Source organism: Lepidochelys olivacea (genome assembly GCF_965140295.1).
Source record: "Lepidochelys olivacea isolate rLepOli2 genome assembly, chromosome: 1".
Taxonomy (NCBI): Eukaryota; Metazoa; Chordata; order Testudines; family Cheloniidae; genus Lepidochelys; species Lepidochelys olivacea.
This window is the reverse complement of record NC_140411.1, coordinates 76,618,020-76,639,637: the sequence shown is the minus strand read 5'-3', so window position 1 is coordinate 76,639,637 and position 21,618 is coordinate 76,618,020.

The following is a 21,618-nucleotide window of genomic DNA, read 5'->3' as shown; positions in this document are numbered from 1 at the left end:
TATAAAATAAATATCTTACATAAGTGTTAAGACCTTTTATAACATAACATATACATAGAAGTTATAGTTTGAAATCTTTGGACAGAATGAAGTATTCTTGGGAGAGGGCTGTACACAAACCACTATAAAGGCAAAGTTTGTAATTAGAATTAAGCCAAAACCCGAAATGGTTACCATTTCCTAATTTCCAGTGTCCCCAGACTTTTGAAAATTTGATTTGAATCTGTTCATTTTCAGTAGTTTTTGTTAATTCTTTAATTATAATTGAAGCACCTAGTCCAGGGTTCATGATCTATAACCACCCATCTCCTAGCCTGCTCTCTGGGGCCCATCAGCCTACTTGGCGATGGATTTAGGGACAGAAAACTAGTTGATTTTATGCTCTTCCACCTTGTAACAGGGTTCAGTCACTGCTGTGGCACCTCCTAGTGGCTACATATGGGGATTAGCTCTTGCTCACCCCCTTCTGTTGTTCACTCACCCCACTGCCTTTCTCTCTCTCCCGGACTTGGGGTGCTCTGTCTTCATGACTCATCCCTTCAGCCAGGTCAGTATAATCCTCCTCTTCTGATGTAACAAAGGACCACTGGCAAATGTTATATTGGCAGTCTCAGTCTCCCAATCCGCTTCCCAGTCTGTGTCACTTTCCCATTAGCTGGCAGGAGGGCCTGGTCCCATCCACTACTATGGGTTCCAGTGCAGGAACCCTATGCCCAGCAACCACTGTCTGTTAAAGATCCAACCCTGTTGCTTTTTAACCTGGGCTGTTTCCACCTCTCTTCTCTATCTTCTGGCCCACCTCTGGGTTTACCATTGAGGCACACACTCTACTACCCTTGGCTACTTCATCCATCTCAGCTTCTTGCTAGAGCCTATGTCCATGGCAGAATCTCAGGGCCTATACCCCCCTAGAACAACTCGTTGCAGCTAACCAACTCCCCTCCTCTATGGCAAGTGACTACAGTGGCTCCCCTCTGCACCCCCTCCTTTTTTTTCTTTTTTATGGTGTAGCAGACTTGACTGAATAGTCTATAGCTGCCACGGGCTATAATTTCTCAATATGTAGTGGTTTATATCCTCTTGCTCTGCTGTGTGTCTTTTAGGTAATGTAACAATGCATTTTTAATAATGCTCCATTTCCCTTATGTTTTCACTGTATCACATAATGTATTTTTTTTAACCTTACGATTTTTGAGTTTCCTCAAAAGCTTTTCCCTTGCTTTATCAAAGCCCTTAAATACACCTAAAAGGTGATCAATTGTTTTTTTCCACCTTATAGAGCGTGGTCCATCTTTGTGTCTATTTATTTGAAAATAATTTTTGTTTAAGCCACAATGGCCAGTTAATAACTTTAAATAAAAGGACTTCAATAGTCCTATCAAGGCCCTGAAGTTTGTTATAATCCTCAACTCTAGGGCACAATCCAGAAAAAGTCATCTTCCTCTTTTCTTTCATTAATCCATATTTGTTGCCATTCCTTTTTTAAAATTGTCAATACTAGGGTTCCATTTCTTACCTTTTTTAGCTGCTTTGGCTGCCTTTTTCATTCCCTGTTATCCCAATATGTGATAGGATCCACCCTAGTGCTACATGTATCCCCATCTGTACTAACTCTGTTATTAGAAATATAATTTTAATGATTAAATCGCTTCTACATATTGAGACACCCTTTTTAATCACCATAAGGCCTGAGATCATATCTGAAAAAATGTTTGCTGCTGCTGGGCATACATCCCAGATCCAATTTAATGCTAGCATTATTGCTACAAGTTCAGCTGTCATGACAGCTACATAATCAAATATTCTTCTAGATGTACTAATTCCCAGTTTTGGTGTACAATATGCCATCCCTACACTTCCTGGTTTGTTATTCTTTTTTTGACCCATCTCTATATATTTGACCAAACCAACTCCACTTTTCATCTATATATGGGTACCCTTCAATTTTAATACCTATTATCTCTTTTTTCCCTTAAGTTTATAAAATAAATCTAAATCTATGCTTGGACATGTAACTTTCCATCCAAAGTTAATTTTCCCATGAGTAAAAATTTTTATTTCATTCAGCTTTTCCTTGTCATTCAACTCCTGCATTCACCATTTAACTCAAATGGCCTATGGAGTTCTAACATCCATTCCGTTCCCAACAATCCTCAAACATTTGGTACTTTCTTCATTGCGGTTCCCACTAACTTTGGCCCAGAAAGTTAGGTCCAGTAGTTTCATTCATAGTGTAACTGGCATTTCACTAGAAGCTATTGGTAGTGTTCATTTAGGTGTTGTAATAAAAACACTGCATGCAATTAGTAGTGTCGAGGCTAGTATTAAATCTAATTTTCTACGTTTGGCTAACCCAAAAGTTTGTCAGCTGTCACACTGTCTGGAGTGCCTACTGCAAGGCAGATTGTCAAAAGCAGGTCAGACATGCCAGACTGGTGGTATGATCTATAATTAGATTTTGGAAGCTCACAAATGTGAACTCCCAGAGTACTTCAATAGTCTTATAATAGTCCTTTTAGACACTCCAGTCTATCTTGCCATCCAAGCAAGCTGGACCATGTGATGAATGGTTACTTACACCAAAAATCACAAAATATTTCAGCTTATACCCAGTCCCAAGAAACCAGTCACTCACCTAGGTCAATGTGAATCCTAGATCCCACAGCAAAGACAACACTGAGAGTCAACAGTAAACTGATAAAAGGTTTATTAGCTAGGAAAAGGAAATGAGAGTTACTGAGAGGTTAAAGCAAGAAAAAATACAGGTAAAAGTTAATCACAGTCGATAATTCCAAATGGTAGCAGAGGTGTAATAATCTGCCAATTTCCAAAAAATCTCTCAGAGCTACCCAGGATGACTATGGGGATCTCCATCTTCTCATTCATTTATTCTGCCCAGTTAGAATCCTAACAGTCTAGAGATGAAGATTTTTTCCTTGTACCCATGCTTATATTTTCTTCCCACAGAAAACAATCTGACAGAGTGAGACATACCAGGGTACAATTCACATTAATGAGTATCTGTGTCACCCCTGCCCTCTAAACTGGGATACCCTTTACATGGCCTTGCTGCTTTTTTTCTCACCTATTTGAGCTTCCTTTGTCTCCCCTTCCTGTTTGATGACTGTTTACTGCCTAAATGCAAATTAAGCAGAGCACATATTTCTTTGTTTGACACAGACTTGTTTGCCAACCCTCATTTTGGAACATGTGTTAATAACACCACACAATGGAATCTTAACATTTCATACCCAGTGTTGCCACACCTATTTTATCAGGACATAATTGACTAGCAAATTATGAGTTTTCAAAGGATACCTTACCAGACATACTTTGTACAAAGATTATTACAATAGGGTGTAGGGTGTGGACACAGGGGTACATTCTGTCACATAGGCTCTTTGATATGGGAGGAATGCATTTGGAGTCTTTGATCTCTAATCATCACACACAATGGCCATTTTTTTAAATTAACAATTTCCTGTTAAAATTCTTCATTTACATTACACAAAGCTTCTTTTTCATTTGATGGGTTATTTAGTTACAGAGGTATACACAATGTAAACATTTGCTACTATATTATAATAGGATACAGATAAGTGAAAATAATGCATGCAGCATCCAATTAGTTTTCATGAAGTTTAAACACCAAATAAAGTCTTATACAATTAACAATCACTTTGATCTCTACTAATACACAAGTGAATTGGCCTGGCTTCCAACCATGTATTTTTAAGTGTTTAGTGATGCCTCGGGCTTTGGCATGAGCCGGCACCAGGTCTGCTAGTGTCACATCAGCCATAGTCAATAACTGGTTTGATTAAAGTTCTGTATTCCATCAGCAGTGTTTTCTTACCCTCCCCCCAATAAGTCCAAGCAAGACTTTTAAGCAGTTAAATCCTGCCTTTAACATAGTTATCTTTAGCATAATTTACACTATCTTTCCAAGGTAATATAGTATCAAATATTCTCTCTAAGAACTTGAATGTTTTAATTATATGTATTTGTTCTCTATATCGATACAGTTTACCTTCCTTTGTAACTTTCCTTTTTTTGTAAGATCAGTCCTTTGGTTTTAGCAGCCGAGAACTTGAAACCCCATGCATTTCCCCAGTCAGAGAGGTCTCTGAGAATGCTTTGCTGATTCTCTTTTTTGCCACCTCAGTACTCCTGCTCCTAACCCACAGAGCAAAATCATGTGTGAATAGAGTGACACAGTTCCAGTACTTATTTGTGTTGGGAGATAATTTATCATAATATTAAATAAGGGGCTGATAACACTTTCCCGTGGTATACCATTTTTAATATTGTATATATTTGACATAACTTTCCCAACTCTGATCTGCATGGTCCTTTTACTCAAAAATTCTCAAATCCACCCGTACATTCTTCCCCTTATCCTTAGTGCACCTATTTTGTACAATAAACCTTCCCTCCAGACCATGTCATATGCCTTTTCAATATCTAGACAGACAGCTATCATGAAACCCTTGTGCTTCATGCTTGTTTAGTATTTCAGTTTCTAAAATTAGCAATGTGATCAATGTGCATCTTCCTCTCCTAAAATCACTCTACACCTTTTCTATAATCCCATTGCTCTCCAAATAGGCAACCAATCTTTCATTCACCATTCACTCCATAATTGTACTTAGGACATAAGAGCAATTGCTATTTAGGCATTCACTTGTGTGGGTAGTTTCCCTGCCTGCTTCCACCCTACCAATATCACTCCTTTTCCCATATAGTATTAAATAATTCCAAGATAATCCTCAAACTACTTTCAGAGAGATATTTAATCATTATGTTATATATTTTATCTTTACCTTGTCATGTATTCTTGATGATATCAATGCTTTCTCAAGTTCTTGCATGTAAAACCATTCATTCACTATAGTACCTTCATGTTTACCACAACCACATAATAGATTATGATACTCTTCAATGAATTGTCTTTTAAACTGAAGGAAAACTTCACTTTGATTTTCATTAGTACTCACCCCTTGGAAAGTTTCTCCTAAAAGTCTGTTTTCTCATTATCAGAACCTGAAACTATGTTTTCAGTCCTAGTAAGGCCTAGGATGTGACTACTCTCATCTGAATTCAATTCATTCTTCTAATTTGCCAGTATATTTCTGATGTCTTGGTATCTTTGTTTATCCATTCACAGTAACTCCTCCAACTCTTTCTTTAACATTTTTTATAATTCTTGGCCTTACTTCTTTTATACTTCATTAGATCTTCACTATTCATTGTGTATTTTTAATTTTTATTGGCTTTTTTTCTTTCTTTAACTGCCATTTTGCACTCCTCATTCCACTATGGAGGTGAGTTTTTAGTTTTGGGATACTTCAGTATACTAGATATGACTACAGTAGCTGCAGATATTAATCATTTTATTATATTATAATTGAAATTCTCAATGTCATCACTCACACTTTGACTATTCACAAATTCAGTACGTTTACTTGTAAATAGCCCCCAGTTAAAGTTCTTAAAATTCCAAGTGGGTAATTCTCCATTACTTTCAACCTTACCTTGCCCTTGAAAAGTAATAAGTATAAGGAACTGATCAGTCCCCATTTATTCTTCCTTATATATTTCTCAGTTTCATTTACTTGCAATATCAGCTGTTATAATTAAGTACATAAGAACGGCCATACTGGGTCAGACCAAAGGTCCATCTAGCTCAGTATCCTGTCTTCCAACAGTGGGCAATGCCAGATGCTTCAGAGGAAATGAACAGAACAGGTAATCATCAAGTGATCCATCCCCTGTCACCCATTCCCAGCTTCTGTCAAACAGAGACTGGAGACAACATCCCGGCCCATCCTGTCTAATAGCCATTGATGGATCTATCCTCCATGAATTTACCTAGTTCTTTTTTGAACCCTGTTATAGTCTGGGCCTTCATAACATCCTCTGGCAGAGTTCCACAGGTTCACTGTGCATTGTGTGAAGAAATAATTCCCTGAAGCAGGAAAACTCCTGCTGCATTAAATTTAGTTGGGGTGACAACATATTAAACTACTAGATTGTTATAATCAATGAACTTTCTAAACATGCACCATTTTTATCAGTTGCCTTACTTCCACAATTTTTAATGACTATTTAGGTCACCACATATGATATATGGTCTTTTAGCATTCTTCACTATTGCTTGTAATGCCAAAGTTTCTAATTTATCACATGGGTTATACCTATTATAAACTGTTTAAGAAATATTACTCTTCTGCATTGGGATCTCAACAGCATTATATTCTAGGCTTGCTTCTTTATTCTCTACTGCTATGTCATTTAATCTATCCCTTATGAAAGTATGAATGCCTCTGCCTCTTCCTTGTTTTCAGTCTTGACCATGGAATTTTAAAAGCAAGATTTTTAACCAATCATATTTCCCTGGATACATCTGACACCTGCTTTAGTTTTCATTTCCAGGATATTTTCTTCTAGCTCTTGACCATGTGCTTTCAGGCTGTGTGCATTCAACAAGATTGAGATCCCCATACGAGTCATATTTTACCATTAACTTCATTCAAAATTCCATGAATATGGTCCATTGACAGGTTGCTAATATACAAGCCTTTTCGGCTGCCCTTGCTATAATTTTCCTTTATTCCGATTGTTGCTGAGTTAGCCGCATACAATTTTTCACTTCTATCATAAATGCAATAAATCTTTTTTCATTACTAATATATCATTCTATATTCCTTTCACGGTGTTTACCATATTCTTTATAGAATGGGACTGTGTCTGCAATTCCCTTTTTCCTGTTCTGATTATCTCTTCCTTTTCCACCTGATCCTTTGAGTCGCCTTACATCTTCCACATAAGATATGTAATTAACCATTTCTATCTTTTGTATCTCTTTATCTTGCCTTGCCACAATACACCCTTTGTATGCTGGACTGTGATTACCGGCAAATTTACTACTTTTGACCTCTGTCCTTTCTATACAATTTTTATAAGAATGCTCTCCTGCACATTTACCACATCTTGTTTTTCCTTCAAAAACAGCTGCTACATACCCATACCATTGGCACTTATAACACCTTAGGGAAAGAGAGATGTATGGCGTGGTTCTGAATATCTCACACCTTAGTGTTACTTGCTCAGGTAGACTCCCTCCCTTAAATGTAATCAGTGCAGCTGTTGATGGCTCGCTTTCACCTCCTCATTTACTAACTAGTCACTTACTAACACTTAACCAAAAGCACAGTAGACAATAATTTCCTCATTGGTCAGCTCTAATGGCATTCCATATATTACAGGCCAGCCTTAAGACTGGGTGACGTGGGTGACTTCCCAGGGCAGTGTAGTCAGACGGCTTGGGGCTCTGCCAAGATGCTCTGGCTGCCTCTTGCTGCCTGTGGGGTGCAGCCTGGCGTGGTAGGAGTGCCCACCTCCCTGCTCCTGAGTGGAGGCCCCCGGCTTGCCACCCCACCTGGTTTCTCAGCCTAGCTCCTAGTTCTGCCTCCGCACTCTGTGATCTGGTGGGCTCTTCCCCCTGCACCCTCTGGCACTGTCCAAGCCCAGACTGTTCCTCCTTCCAGGGGCAGCCGGGAGGAAAGTAAAGCCGTGCAATGGAAGTCGAATGGTAGCTGGAAGTTGCCAGCCTCTTCCAGGTTGGGAAGGAAACGGAGCTGAAACTGAAGGGGAAAGAGACAAGCAAGTCCAGGGGAGGGGGGTCCTGACCCCACATCCCAGCCCCCAGGTCCCACCCCATGACCACCCATCTCCCAGGAGGCCCCTCTCTCTGTCCTTCAGGTCCCAGCTTCCCAGTTCTCAGGGGACCCCCATTCTTCCCAGTTCTCAGAGTGTTCCCTAAGTCTTTGATGTCCAGCTGCAGCATGCCACACCCTGACCCCCCAGTGTCCTGTGCTCCCTAGTTCTCAGGGGCTCCTCCTTTTTCTTTCTCATCCCAAAGGGAGGTGTCAGTGCAGGAGGTTAGGGATATTTCAGAAGTGAATCTTCCACCAGCACCACCACCCTAGCTACCAACAATGTGCTAGAACATTTCATTTTGATCTACCCCCACCCCAATAACACCTTTCCTGCAACTGGGAAGTGGCACTTGAATATTGGGGATGCTCAGCATTGGGGTGTAGGAAGAGAGCTGCCCTTCTGCAGCCCCCATGTAACTGCCCCCCACATCCTCACACCAGTGAGACTCTATCTGTACTCCTCTGGTTCCCTCTGCCCTTTTTGGGGCTTTCAGGTCACCATGCTCTCCTGCCATCACAGCCTTCTCGTGCCCTCCTGTTGCTGCACCTCCCCTTGGGCTACTGACCCATTGTGGGGAGCCCAGGGAGGGAGTGAGGGCTGAGGTGATGTGAGGATGGGTGGGGAGGCAGCAAGGACCAGGGGCATCAAAATACAAGTTTGCCCAGGGCACTGTTTTCCCTAAGGCCAGCCTCAAATTTATATTAACTTTCCCTAGCATTTTTGTCTTTAGGAGTTTATCAGCTTCCTTTTTGTTTTTACATTCAACTAAATGATCACCATCTCACAGCCTTTTAGCTCTTACAATATCCCCTATGCTTTTTTAAATCCAGTCAGCTACTTTCACAGGGTTAACATCACCTAATCTTATATTTTTCACTAGGATTTTACAGTTATAAAATTTTGGTTTATTTCCTTCCTCAGCTTTGCTTTTTTTCATTGAGTTTTTGGATTGATTTATTTCATTTAGGGCCAGAAAATCCTCCATCTCCCATCAGCCCAGCCCCTTTCTGCTCTCACCTGGATGGCTTATCAGTCCATAGCTCTCCTCCAGGTGCAGCCTATAAAGTTAATTCACCTATTTTACTTGTTCAGGCCTTGTGTGGGGTGGACATCCCATCCCTTCTGTAGTATTATGGAGGTGCTGGTGACACCTCCATCCGCCTCTTTTTTGAGGAGCAACTGTGTTGAATCACTGCTCCCCTGACAATCCCACGGAACTCATCTGGACATTCTCTACCCTTAGTTCCTATTACACCAATAGGAGATCAAACTGATTGTTCCTTCTGCTCCCACATTATATTCCAGGGGTCTGAGAGAGCCTCAAAAGTGTTTTTGACATATCAGAAAAGGTTTCTGAGGAGTGTTTTGGGCCCAGGTAATCAGCGAACTATGGCCTGGGGGTTGCTGTTCCTATAGTCAGGAAGTTGTAGAATATTTTTCTGGAAGTGGATAGAGTGGAGGGAGCTGGTATATACTAGGGGCTTCCTGAATAGTTTAGTTGGAAAGAGGACATCAGAACGCTTTGAAGATGTCAAGAAGGAGAGGAGGGCAAAAGAAATGACACCTTCTCCCAAGACAAAACCATGTAATTAGGCATGTGTGGGGATTGAAGCCCTGAGGAGGTTGAGAAGTGAGTCCCAGGGTACATATAGGAATAGTCCCAGAAATGAGAGAGAAGGGATGTCCAGGAGGGAAAGAGATGAGGGTGGTCCTAGGGGTGGAGCGGTTAGTGGGATAATAAGGAACTTGTATGCTTCCAGAAGAGCCAGGAGGGAAGTGAAAGAGAAACCTGTGCACCCTAAAGTCAGCAGCAGGAGGGCTTTAGAAATCTTGTTAATGGGAAGGCTGCTGTGAAGGGATGGAGGGCTCCTGTGGCTAATATGAAGCTCAATCATCTTAATAGGTCACATAATTGTTAAAATATTATTTTGTGGGGGGTTTGTGTGCTATTTGCTATATTAATAGAGAGATTTTGCATGCTTTAATTTGTATCTAGCAGTGTTGATGGCGTAGCCCTTATATGTGCTTCTGCGATGTCAGTGCTGGCTTATTGTGTTTTAATATTTTACATGTTCTCAAGAGAGTCAAATGAAACTGGTCAGAACTACAGTGGTTCTCAAAATCACATATCATTATGCCCAATTTCTAAAACATCCCATAGGAAGAATGATTTTTAAGCAGTGAGTCAAGAAACAGTCTTCTGCTTTTTGTTGTTGTTGTCTTGTTTTGTTTTTTTTTCCTATAATATCATCATTAGATTTAAAATAATAATAATAATAATAATGAATTAGGAAGATTAATGTCTTGGAGAAGATTGTCATGAGGTCAGTTAAGAAAATGGAGCTGAAAATCAGCTGGAAAATATTAATGATTTGTAATGTTTTTTTAAAGTGTTACTACGTAAGAAAGCACTAAATCAGCCAACTGATTTTACAAATACCTATTAACCTTTTGTCCCTTAAAACATGCTATTAAGGAAAGAATGTAATCATGGAGCGAGAAGTAATGTACTGTTAGGGATCAGAAATAGCTGAAACAAGAAACAAAGTCTGGGAGTAAATGATCATTTTCAAACATGGCAAAGGTTAACTGTCATCCGACCCAAGTTTCTGTACTAGGATTCATGTTGTTTAATGTACTTAATGATCTGGAAAATGGGGTGAGCACTTAGGTGGTAAAATTTGCTGATTATGCAGAAATATGTAGATTAGTCCAGACTGAAGCATATTGGCAGACACATCTGAGGAACTTAACAAAACTAGGTAAATTGGCAACACGGTGGCTACTCAGTAACTTTACAGGTTCCTAAATCAACCAAGACAGCTCAGAAAAGAGTCTTATGCACTATTGTGGACAGCACTATTCAAACCATGGCTCACTGCACGTCAATGGTCAAAAACTCAAAAACACATTGGTTTGTGGGCAAAAAGAGTGCCTTAAAATTATTGTATTGTCCCTACAATCTGTTAAAATAATGTGTATATTATATATTATTATTATGTATTACACATACTCAGAGTGACTTTGAGTTTCCATGGTAATATTCTATGGGCCACTCAGAAGATTTCACCTGAGCCAAATGTACTCATCACACTATGTGATAAATTGCAATGTCATATGATAAATTTACTTATCATGCATTTGTGACTGCCTCATCTGCCCTCCACTTGCTAATTCATCTCACCTGGGGATACTTCCAATATTACAAGCTCCTGAGAAGATTCAGATATCTGTGATTTTTTTTTTAAAGAAAACCTATCAGTCATAAAACTGTTTCCTTTTCTCCTCCAAATAGGAAATTTTCATCCAAAATTACATTGGCCTCAAAGAAGTGGGCACCTAAGTCCCTTAGATTCTTTTGAAGATCCTAGTCTGTATTTTTACTTTATTTCAGGGCCTTGTACTGCTGCACTCAAAACCCCACTGGGGTTGATAGGTGTGAACTCATCTTCAATTTCCATAACTTTAAATATAAGACAGAATGGGAGTGTGTGAACCTTTTGGACAGTGTATTGTTTTGGGTAGATGTCAGTGTGAGAGAACACAGTTTCTAAGATCACAGACAAGAGAGAGAGAGAAAAAAAGAGACAGAATTAAAAACAAGCAGGAGCCTGTAAGTACAGTTTGTGACAATGGAAAAAGCTAGAGAGCTTTTGGGGGCAGGTGTTGCTAAAGAGGCTTAGGGGCTGTAAGCTAAGAAACTCCTTCTTTTGTTCTTGGTTCCTCCTAAATTCAGAGACACCAGTTCTTGCACTTTATTTTTTTGGGGGGGTAAATAAACAAAACTGAATCAAAGAAATACCCATCTATCACTAATTTCTACTTTCAACTAGAACATCCCCAGAACTCCAAACTTTGACGAGCTACTTGGGTCAAGAAAGGGATAACTCTCTCTCTCTCTTTCTGTTTCTGTATGTGTGTATATTGGTGTTTCTGTTATTGTACCTCATAGTGATAATTTCTAAAACACTGTAGTTTCATATACTTTGAGATTTAAAAAAAATCATATAAATATATTTTCTGTACTAAAATGAAAAACAAAACCACCTTATCTTTTCCTGGTAAATAAAATGAGCTAGAAATGTGCAGACTTGCTAGTGTGCCTTAGAATAAAGAAAAATTGTTAACTTAAACTAACAGTATTTCTTTTTCTCTAATATTGTATCGTATTAGCTGGGAATGGGGGAAACTGTAGACAAGAAAAACAGAGCTAAGGTAAATTTCTGAGGGCAGAAAATGAAGGTCACTCTTCTCCCCATGTAAACAAGTCTTTAAAACCAGCGGCACATCACATACACTGATTTTTTTTTTGAGCGAGAGAGAGTTTTATTAATATTGTTCCTCTGAAGCTTCTTCAATTCTGATTTATGTGAGGCTAGGCAGGAAACAATCTTTTCAATGGCATTAGTTTTGACATGCACTTATCTGCATGACAAGCTTTAATAAATCTTCAGTTTCCTAAGATATTTGTTTACTCTAAGCATTATTTGCAGAAATAAAGTAAATAACACACACTCACTGATGTTAGACCACCCACACAAGAATCTAACGTTTGAGAGGCAATAGAGGAAAAAATGGTCACTTGGCAGAAAGTCCCAGTAGGGTAAAGATGCCAGCATTTACAGCTGAATCCAAATGTTCAACAGATGGTAAAGTGAATAAGGTACAGCTGGAACCATAGCATTATGTGCGGGGGAAAAGTACCCGATGGAGAGTGGAAGTTGAAATGCAAAAGAAGAATATTAACAAGGTATCCTGGAATAATAGTGAAACAAGGTCAGTCAAAGTCATATTATTAAGGTTTCCAGTTGCGGAAGATAATAGGACCCTGCTGGACTAATTTTGGCTGTAATTTATAACATGACCTTTGGGTGCAAATTCTGACATTATAATACAAGACATTTCTTTGCTATAAGTTGGATTTGTTCTGCAGCAAATTGTCTCAAAATTGTGCTTGCATGAATATATATTTCCCATTCCTACGTTCGTACAAAACCCAAAATACCAAAACATGTACTATTTACATTCACTTGATCTTTGAAGCTGATGCATGTAAAATTAGATTCATATTTGTTTTAAAAAAATGATTTCCTGCAGATTTTATATTTATCAACAAGGAGTAGAAACTTGACATTATAAATAGAGCTGAAACAAGCTGTTTCCCAGAGATTAATGCTGCCGGCCCATGCATTTCTGCCACTCCATTCAGTATCCAGACAGGAGGCCTTACTAAAATAATTTTGCATATTAAACTTCTAGATCTTACGTGTACTTTAGTAACCAAAGTGAGCTGTAGCTCATGAAAGCTTATGCTCAAATAAATGTGTTAGTCTCTAAGGTGCTACAAGTACTCCTTTTCTTTTTGCGGATACAGACTAACACAGCTGCTACTCTGAAACCTGAGTGGATATTCTACACTATTTACGCAGAGAAAAAGGAACAAAATCTCATGGAAGTGGCAAAGTATGTAGGGAGGGGCAGGGAGGGAAAATAGTTCCCTATGGCTACTATCACCTCTGGTCCTTCAAGAGTTCCCCAACAATTTTGCAACACCACACACCAGGCATAGGGACTGTCAAGGTTCCTCCCCCACTCTGAACTCTAGGGTACAGATGTGGGGACCTGCATGAAAAACCTCCTAAGCTTATCTTTACCAGCTTAGGTCAAAACTTCCCCAAGGTACAAAATATTCCACCCGTTGTCCTTGGATTGGCCGCTACCACCACCAAACTAATACTGGTTACTGGGGAAGAGCTATTTGGATGCATCTTTCCCCCCAGAATACTTCCCAAACCCTTGCACCCCACTTCCTGGACAAGGTTTGGTAAAAAGCCTCACCAATTTGCCTAGGTGACTACAGACCCAGACCCTTGGATCTTAAGAACAATGAACAATCCTCCCAACACTTGCACCCCCCTTTCCTGGGAAATGTTGGATAAAAAGCCTCACCAATTTGCATAGGTGACCACAGACCCAAACCCTTGGATCTGAGAACAATGAAAAAGCATTCAGTTTTCTTACAAGAAGACTTTTAATAAAAATAGAAGTAAATAGAAATAAAGAAATCCCCCCTGTAAAATCAGGATGGTAGATATCTTACAGGGTAATTAGATTCAAAAACATAGAGAACCCCTCTAGGCAAAACCTTAAGTTACAAAAAAGATACACAGACAGAAATAGATATTCTATTCAGCACAATTCTTTTCTCAGCCATTTAAAGAAATCATAATCTAACACATACCTAGCTAGATTACTTACTAAAAGTTCTAAGACTCCATTCCTGGTCTATCCCCGGCCAAGACAGAATATAGACAGACACACAGACCCTTTGTTTTTCTCCCTCCTCCCAGCTTTTGAAAGTATCTTGTCTCCTCATTTGTCATTTTGGTCAGGTGCCAGCGAGGTTACCTTTAGCTTCTTAACCCTTTACAGGTGAGAGGAGCTTTCCCCTGGCCAGGAGGGATTTCAAAGGGGTTTACCCTTCCCTTTATATTTATGACAGGGACTGTGCAGGGGAGTGAAACAGGGATGTTGGGACAGAGAGGGTGTGGGTCAGGGAGTAGCTGTTCTACATAAAATGCTTCCCTTTCAGCTGGGCCAAAAATCCCTGGGAGATGTTAATGTCAAGTGGCCAGTAACTCCCCCATTATGGCACTACATTCCCAGAGCAGGGGTAGCTTTGAGCAGCCAGAAATCCAATGACAATTTGGATGGGAGCTGGTCATGTTGTCCGTGAAGGAGGGATGCAATAATCTTCATGGAGGTTCTTCATCTTGGTCAGTCACAGCAGAAATCAGTGGAGTTTGGGACATGGATCATTACACTAGATAATGAAGCTTGCCTGAAGGAGGGGACAATAAGATGGAAGCACTTGGCCAGATCCTGGTGTAAATCAGTATAGTGTGATTAGAGCTATACTGATTTACACCAACTGAATATCTGGCCCACTGATACAAATTCCCACAATTTATTGTTATTTAAAGTGTTGTAGCTGTGCTGGTCCCAGGTTTTTAGAGAGACAAGGTATATGAGTTAATATCTTTAATTCGACCAACTTCTGTTGGTGAAAGAGAAAAGCTTTCAAGCATACACAAAGCTCTTCTTCAGGTCTTGGAAAGGTACTCAGAGGGGCACTGTTAAATTCAAGGTGGAACACATTTCTTAGCATAAGGAGTTTACATGTTGTAAGACATCATTCAAGGTGAAGAGGGCAGTTAGCACTTCTGCAGTCATAGGACAAAGGACGGCTATTGGGTTACAGATTGTTGTAATGAGCCATACATCCTGTGTATTTACTGAGTCCCCGATTTTTAGTGTCTAACAAAGTTATGAATTTAATCTCCAGGGCTCGCCTTTTGAAAGTGTTTTGCAGGTTTCCTTTGAGGTGGAGATCTGAGAGGTCAGATATGGAGTGATCATTTTGTGAAAAGTGTTTGCTCATGGGTGATATGGTGTTTTTGTCTTTTTCATTTCTGTGTGAGTTCATTTATGTACACAGTGTAGTGTTGTGATTGTGCATGAAATGAGACATAGTTGTAAATGGGACATTTAGTGCACTGGATTAGGTATACCACATGTTGGGACAGGCATATGTAGGACCCACGGATCTTGAAAGTTGTGTTGTGGGTTGTATTGATCATTGTAGCATTGGAGATACATCTGCAGGGTTCGTATCTGTTTTGGTACCACTTTGAGTTGGTGGATCCTGGTCTGTGGGGAGCTTATTTCTGGTGGTGAGTTTGGAGAGGCTGGGGTGTTGTTTGAAGGCCAAAAAAGAGGGGGCTTAGGAAATATTTCTTTGAAGATGGGATTCCCATGGAGTATGAGTTGTTGTTTAATGATACCACATTCCAGTTCCAGTATGTGATAGTAGGTGACAACTAGGGATGGCCGCCAGTGTGGAGGTGGCTTCTATATTGAAGCAGGTTCTCTTGGGGGTATTTGTGTGGCCTATTCCATGATGTGAACTACTTCTGTAGTGGAATGTGCTCATTTGGTGAAGGTAGTATAAGTCTGTTAAATGTGTATCCTGGATTTTCTCCATAGAGCATATTCTGGTATCTGAGTGCTTGGCTGTAGATAATAGATGTCTTGGTATATTTGGGTGGTTACTGCATCTGTGAAGGTAAATGTGGTGATCTGTAGGTTTCTTGTATATAGTAGTCGGAAGGGTTCTATTGTTGAAGCTGATTGTGGTGGTCAGGAAGTTGATGCTGGTGTGGGAGTGTTCTAGAGAGAGTTTGATATATGGGTGGTGATTGTTGCAGTTGTGGTGGAAATCTATGAGGGAGTTTGTTTGTCTAGAGGATAAAACTATCATCATTGGTTTTGTGGTGCATTTATTCAGAAATTCTTCCTTGAGGTGACCCATGAAGAGGCTAGCATATTGGGGATCCATTCTAGTACCCACGGTTTAGACAAAATGTTGGTTGTTGAATGTAAAGTTTTTATGGATGAGGATGAAATGGATGAGTTTGGAGATGTGTTTGGGATGGATATCTGAGCGTTGTGCATTGTCTTGTGGATAGTTGACACAGGCAGCAATGCTGTCATGGTACAATTTATTGTTAGAGATTATTATTTGCCAAGTGCCAACAATGCACTTAGTGCTTTATAAAATACAAATATACAGGGTCAGATTCTGATTTGTATTTTTGCACCCAGTCATGTAATCATAAGTGAAGGTAGTCAGATGCAAGAACAAAAGCTTGACTATGAATTTGGCAGGTGCAAGTTGCATGTATCGAGAGGAGACTATCCTTCTGAAAAATGTGACCCTGAGTGAATGAATGAAAGTGCATGTGAGGAAAATCTTGGGCACCATTTAACTTACACTAGTAAATGTGCCAAATGTGTGTTGCTTCTCTTCAACTGTTGCAAGGTTATTATTTTTGTTATTTCTATTACAGTAATGCTTTGAGGGTGCTATGAAGGATCAGGGCCCCATTGTGCTAGGCATTGTATAACCATTTGGTAAAGAGCCAGTATCTTTCCTTAAAGGATCGCTGTCCACCTTAAGGAGAAGATGTAATGTGTGGATGAAAAAAGCAAATGAGTGTGAGGAGAATAATAATAATTACTTAGCACAGAATAATAACAGCATTAAAAAGTCCTTTTGCTGCACTATTATTAGAGGAAAAGCACTTGTCCATCACTTGTGGATATCTGTGTTCTGAAATCCTTTTGAATTCTACAGGGGATGTGGTCTATGACAAAATAGTGTTTGAACAGCTAACAACACAAAAAAAGTCATTGGTCTTAAATTGAAAATGCCCATTTCGGTTGCCAGTCTAATGTGAGATTCTCAGATATGATTGAAGAGGATTAATACATGGCCCCATTTGTATTGTCCTTCACAGGGCTTGTGTGTCTATATTAAAATACTAACTACTAGTTGTTGTATAGCTGTTACGTTGCACTTAGGTCCAGTTTGAATGATTTTGATAAACATCCACATTTTGGCAGGGTTCTTCAGCTGCAACTCCAAATCTCTTTAAAGTTTTCCCACTACACGTTTAAGTAGAATCCCTTTCAGCTGTGTATGTTTATGGGTAATTTATGCCAATGCATACACAAGGAAGATATTAGGGTTGTTTTGTTTTGTTAGGGGGAGTTGTTTTTTGTTTGATTTGAATTCTCCTGAATAAGTTTAAACATAAGGCTAAAGGGTTTTTGGTTGCTGTTGGGTTTTTTGTTTTGTTCATTTTTTTTTTTACTCTAAAGTTAACATTCTTATGTTGTAAATATATGCTGTTGTGTTTAGCATTTAAAGGAAGGCTTTGGCACAGCTTTATGGTAGTTTTCCAAGTGCCCTCCTGCATTATTCTGTCTTAAGTCACTTTCATGAATACTATATTAATTCATATTTTTAATTACAAAAGCAAAAAAATTGAATACCCCATAGTGTAAATTATCCAATTATGTAGTTTTACCCCAAATGGAACAATATGAGGTTATCCAAATCAAATAGCAAATTATCATTTTTGCTTTAATTATAAATGAAGGTAGCTGCCTTTTAATGTTTTTTATCTTGAGTACAATGTACTTTTAACTTAATTTTCACTCTGCAAATGTAAGAATTTCTTTAATTATGGGTGACCCACTTTATATTTCCATGGTTCTTTCTTATGTACAGTACGCAAGTTTATGAGAAAGGAGCATTGTCTACTGCAGTGTTTCCCAAACTTGGGATGCTGCTTGTTCAGGGAAAGCCTTTGGTGCGATTGGCCAAACAAACCGGCCCGGTCTGCCAGGGGCTTTTCCTGAATGAGCAGTGTCCCAAGTTTGGAAAACACTGCTGTAGGGCAATTACATCTTTAGTGGCTTTAAGTCCACTCTAAACTTGCCACTGTTGTTTTGGGCTTGCAGAAACTCTGATCCCGAGAGGTGCTGAAGACCCACATTTCCTAAGAATGTTACTGGAAGATATGGGGGCTCAATACCTCTCAAAACCAGGCAACACAGTTGAGTAGGGTGCTGTATATTATGAAGGGTGCTTCTCCCTCAGTAGCAGCTAGTAGGTTCTGTTTTCATGGTAATGGCATAAGGCATAATGGCAACATATCCTAACATAGTTGATAGGTTCTTCCCTATCTGAATAATCACTTAGAAATATTAATTCAAGTTGTCATAAAGTAGAAATGTTAAATTTGGGTTTCTTGGATTATTCCCCATTGTAAGACTGTAGCTTTCCAAGGGACAAATCCTGGCCCTATAATTAAGGCCTGAGTAAATAGTCTTTATGCATAGCATTAAAAGCTGCAGGTAAAGCGTTAACACTGAGAGACATTTGCAATCCATAACAACTCTTATCGAGCCTACAAAACCTATGAACAAGGCTACATATTGAGTATCTACCAATACCTTATTTATTAACTAGCTATCTACATATATACAGACATTAGTTTTATCGGCTATTCTCATAACACATAGAACCAACTAGAGAGTTTGAGGGAAGGATTAAACCAGGGACAGGGTGCAGCCCATACATATATATTTGGTTGGTGGAACCATATAGCTGAGGACAAAGTAGCCATACCCATGCTCCTTGACTGGTCCTCCCCACTCTTCTACAGAAAATGCCAGCATTGAGTAGTACTCTGCAGCACCTAGGGAGTACAGAGTACCTCTGCAGGACCTCTCTGGGTATATCTATACTGCAATTAGACACCCATGGCTGGCCTGTGCCAGCTGACTTGGGTTTATGGGACTCGGGCTAAGGTGCCATTTAATTGTGGCATAGCTGTTTAGGCTCAGGCTCCAGCCCGAGCTCTGAGACCATCCCACATCACAGGGTCCTAGAGCTGGGGCTCCAAACTGAGTATGAATGTCTATATTGCAATTAATCAGCCCCTTAGGCCAAGCCTCACAAACCCAAGTCAGCTGGCATGGCCAGCCGCAGGTATCTAATTGCAATGGAGCCATACCCTCTGGGTTCAGACTTTGCCTGTGTGCTCTAGGCATATTCCAATTATCCCACTGAGGCTTTTCCATGGGCCAGAGGATTTAGCAAGAACACAAATTGTATTCTGCAAGGCTGAGATTAACTATACTAGAAAAAGAAAATAAATTCAACCAATCTACTGCTAGCTGAAATGCATTTTGCTATTCCTCTTTGGTTTGATGGCTGCCTTCCCAACATCTTACTAAAACCTTTCAAATCTATGGCCAGAACAAGCGGAGATTAGCCTATAAGTCTGTGCTATATTTGTCTGAAGCTTCCACTGAGCACTGCATGTGATTCAGTGGCTCAATCCCTGGTTTCTGAGACAAATAAAAAATATACTGGTGATGAAAGAATGATGTGCCAAAATGCCATCAGGCTCCTTACTTAACATTCTCCATGTTCCCTTAGTGCTAAAATTCATACTGATCCTCAGCTTCATTTCTCCCTAACACAGACACAGATAAACTGCCAAGTCCCTTCTCATCACTTTATAATAGAAGAAATAAAGCAACAAAGTTTGGTTTCCTGATACAGACAACATGGCTTTTCGATTAGCAGAAGTGCATATTCTTTTAGCTGATTTTTTGAACAATATATAAAGAAATGGCTGCATCTTTCCTTGATGTGGTCTGAACACAGAACTGCCAGAAGGAAATTTCAAGATTCAAGGACCCTGTTTACTTATCCCTCTTGAAAGGATCATAACAAATAACTGCTAACTATTAAGAAAAAATTTCAAGGTATGATCTGTCTGGCTCTCCACTCACTTGAATCTTGCATAATCATTTAAACCCGTGCCAAGTTGGTGTGAAATTGTAACATGCTTTTAAGTGTTTGTCTCTTTAAATTGCTGTGATGTATTTACAACTTTATTTGAGCTCAGCAAATCTTTTTTCTTGGAAATTTCAAATAGACCATTTTCATAATCTGTTTTTCAAAACCAGATTAATTTGGAGGGCTAATAAGGAAGACTTCTGATATGCATCTTATTGTTAGTTTCCGAGTCATTTAGTCCTGCTACAATGGCTGGGGTGTTAATCGGAGTGTCATAAGGAGTGTCAGCTCATTCATCTTTTAAAAAAATAGATTGCTCGGTGGAGAAGGGTACTGATGTTTTGTGGAGGATTTTGAGATTTTGGGTTTGTTCCAATTTGGAACAAAAATGAAAAAAAAAAAGACATTCTCTACACAATGGAATTACCAGGTTTCATTCAGCTCTACTGGGAACTTCAGCTCCAGGACAGTCCATCTGATGGGCTGCCCCCGAGCTGGAAACCCTGGAAGCACTGGAAACCCAGACTCCCAAAGGACTACAAGCCTGGGAGCTAGGGCTTCCTGGGCTTCCAAGCTCTTTGCTCTCCATCAGCCCACCAGGCAGATTGCCAAAGAGCTGGGTTGGTGAGCTGGCTGGAAACCAGGCAGGTTTCAAAACCTGTCTGGAAGGCAGGGCTCCACTGGAAACCTGCCTGGTTTCTGGCTGAATTTCACCATAATCAGCATGGTCCCAGGAAACATTTTGATGAAATCTGATGAAAAAATATGTTCTCTAATTTTTTCTGACCATCTTGTAAACAAGCAGGCAAACAAACAAAGAAAAAGAACAACCAGGCCACTGTTTCTGTCTCCTCAACACACTCCCTTTATATTAAAAAAGAATTGTGTAGGAAATGTGTCTATCTTGTCCTTGCTACAGATATCTGACTGCACAAGGCACATTTTGACTGTTCGCCACTGACCCCTCTTTTTAGTTGTTAAAAAGTTGTTATGCTTTTGATTCCAACAAAACATTATTTGTAGGCATGTACACAAAACTTTGTTTGAGGTTGTCAAGGTTCCTCCCCCACTCTGAACTCTAGGGTACAGATGTGGGGACCTGCATGAAAAACCTCCTAAGCTTATCTTTACCAGCTTAGGTCAAAACTTCCCCAAGGTACAAAATATTCCACCCGTTGTCCTTGGATTGGCCGCTACCACCACCAAACTAATACTGGTTACTGGGGAAGAGCTGTTTGGACGCATCCTTCCCCCCAAAATACTTCCCAAACCCTTGCACCCCACTTCCTGGACAAGGTTTGGTAAAAAGCCTCACCAATTTGCCTAGGTGACTACAGACCCAGACCCTTGGATCTTAAGAACAATGAACAATCCTCCCAACACTTGCACCCCCACCTTTCCTGGGAAATGTTGGATAAAAAGCCTCACCAATTTGCATAGGTGACCACAGACCCAAACCCTTGGATCTGAGAACAATGAAAAAGCATTCAGTTTCTTACAAGAAGACTTTTAATAAAAATAGAAGTAAATAAAAATGAAGAAATCCCCCCTGTAAAATCAGGATGGTAAATATCTTACAGGGTAATTAGATTCAAAAACATAGAGAACCCCTCTAGGCAAAACCTTAAGTTACAAAAAAGATAGACAGAAAAAGTTATTCTATTCAGCACAATTCT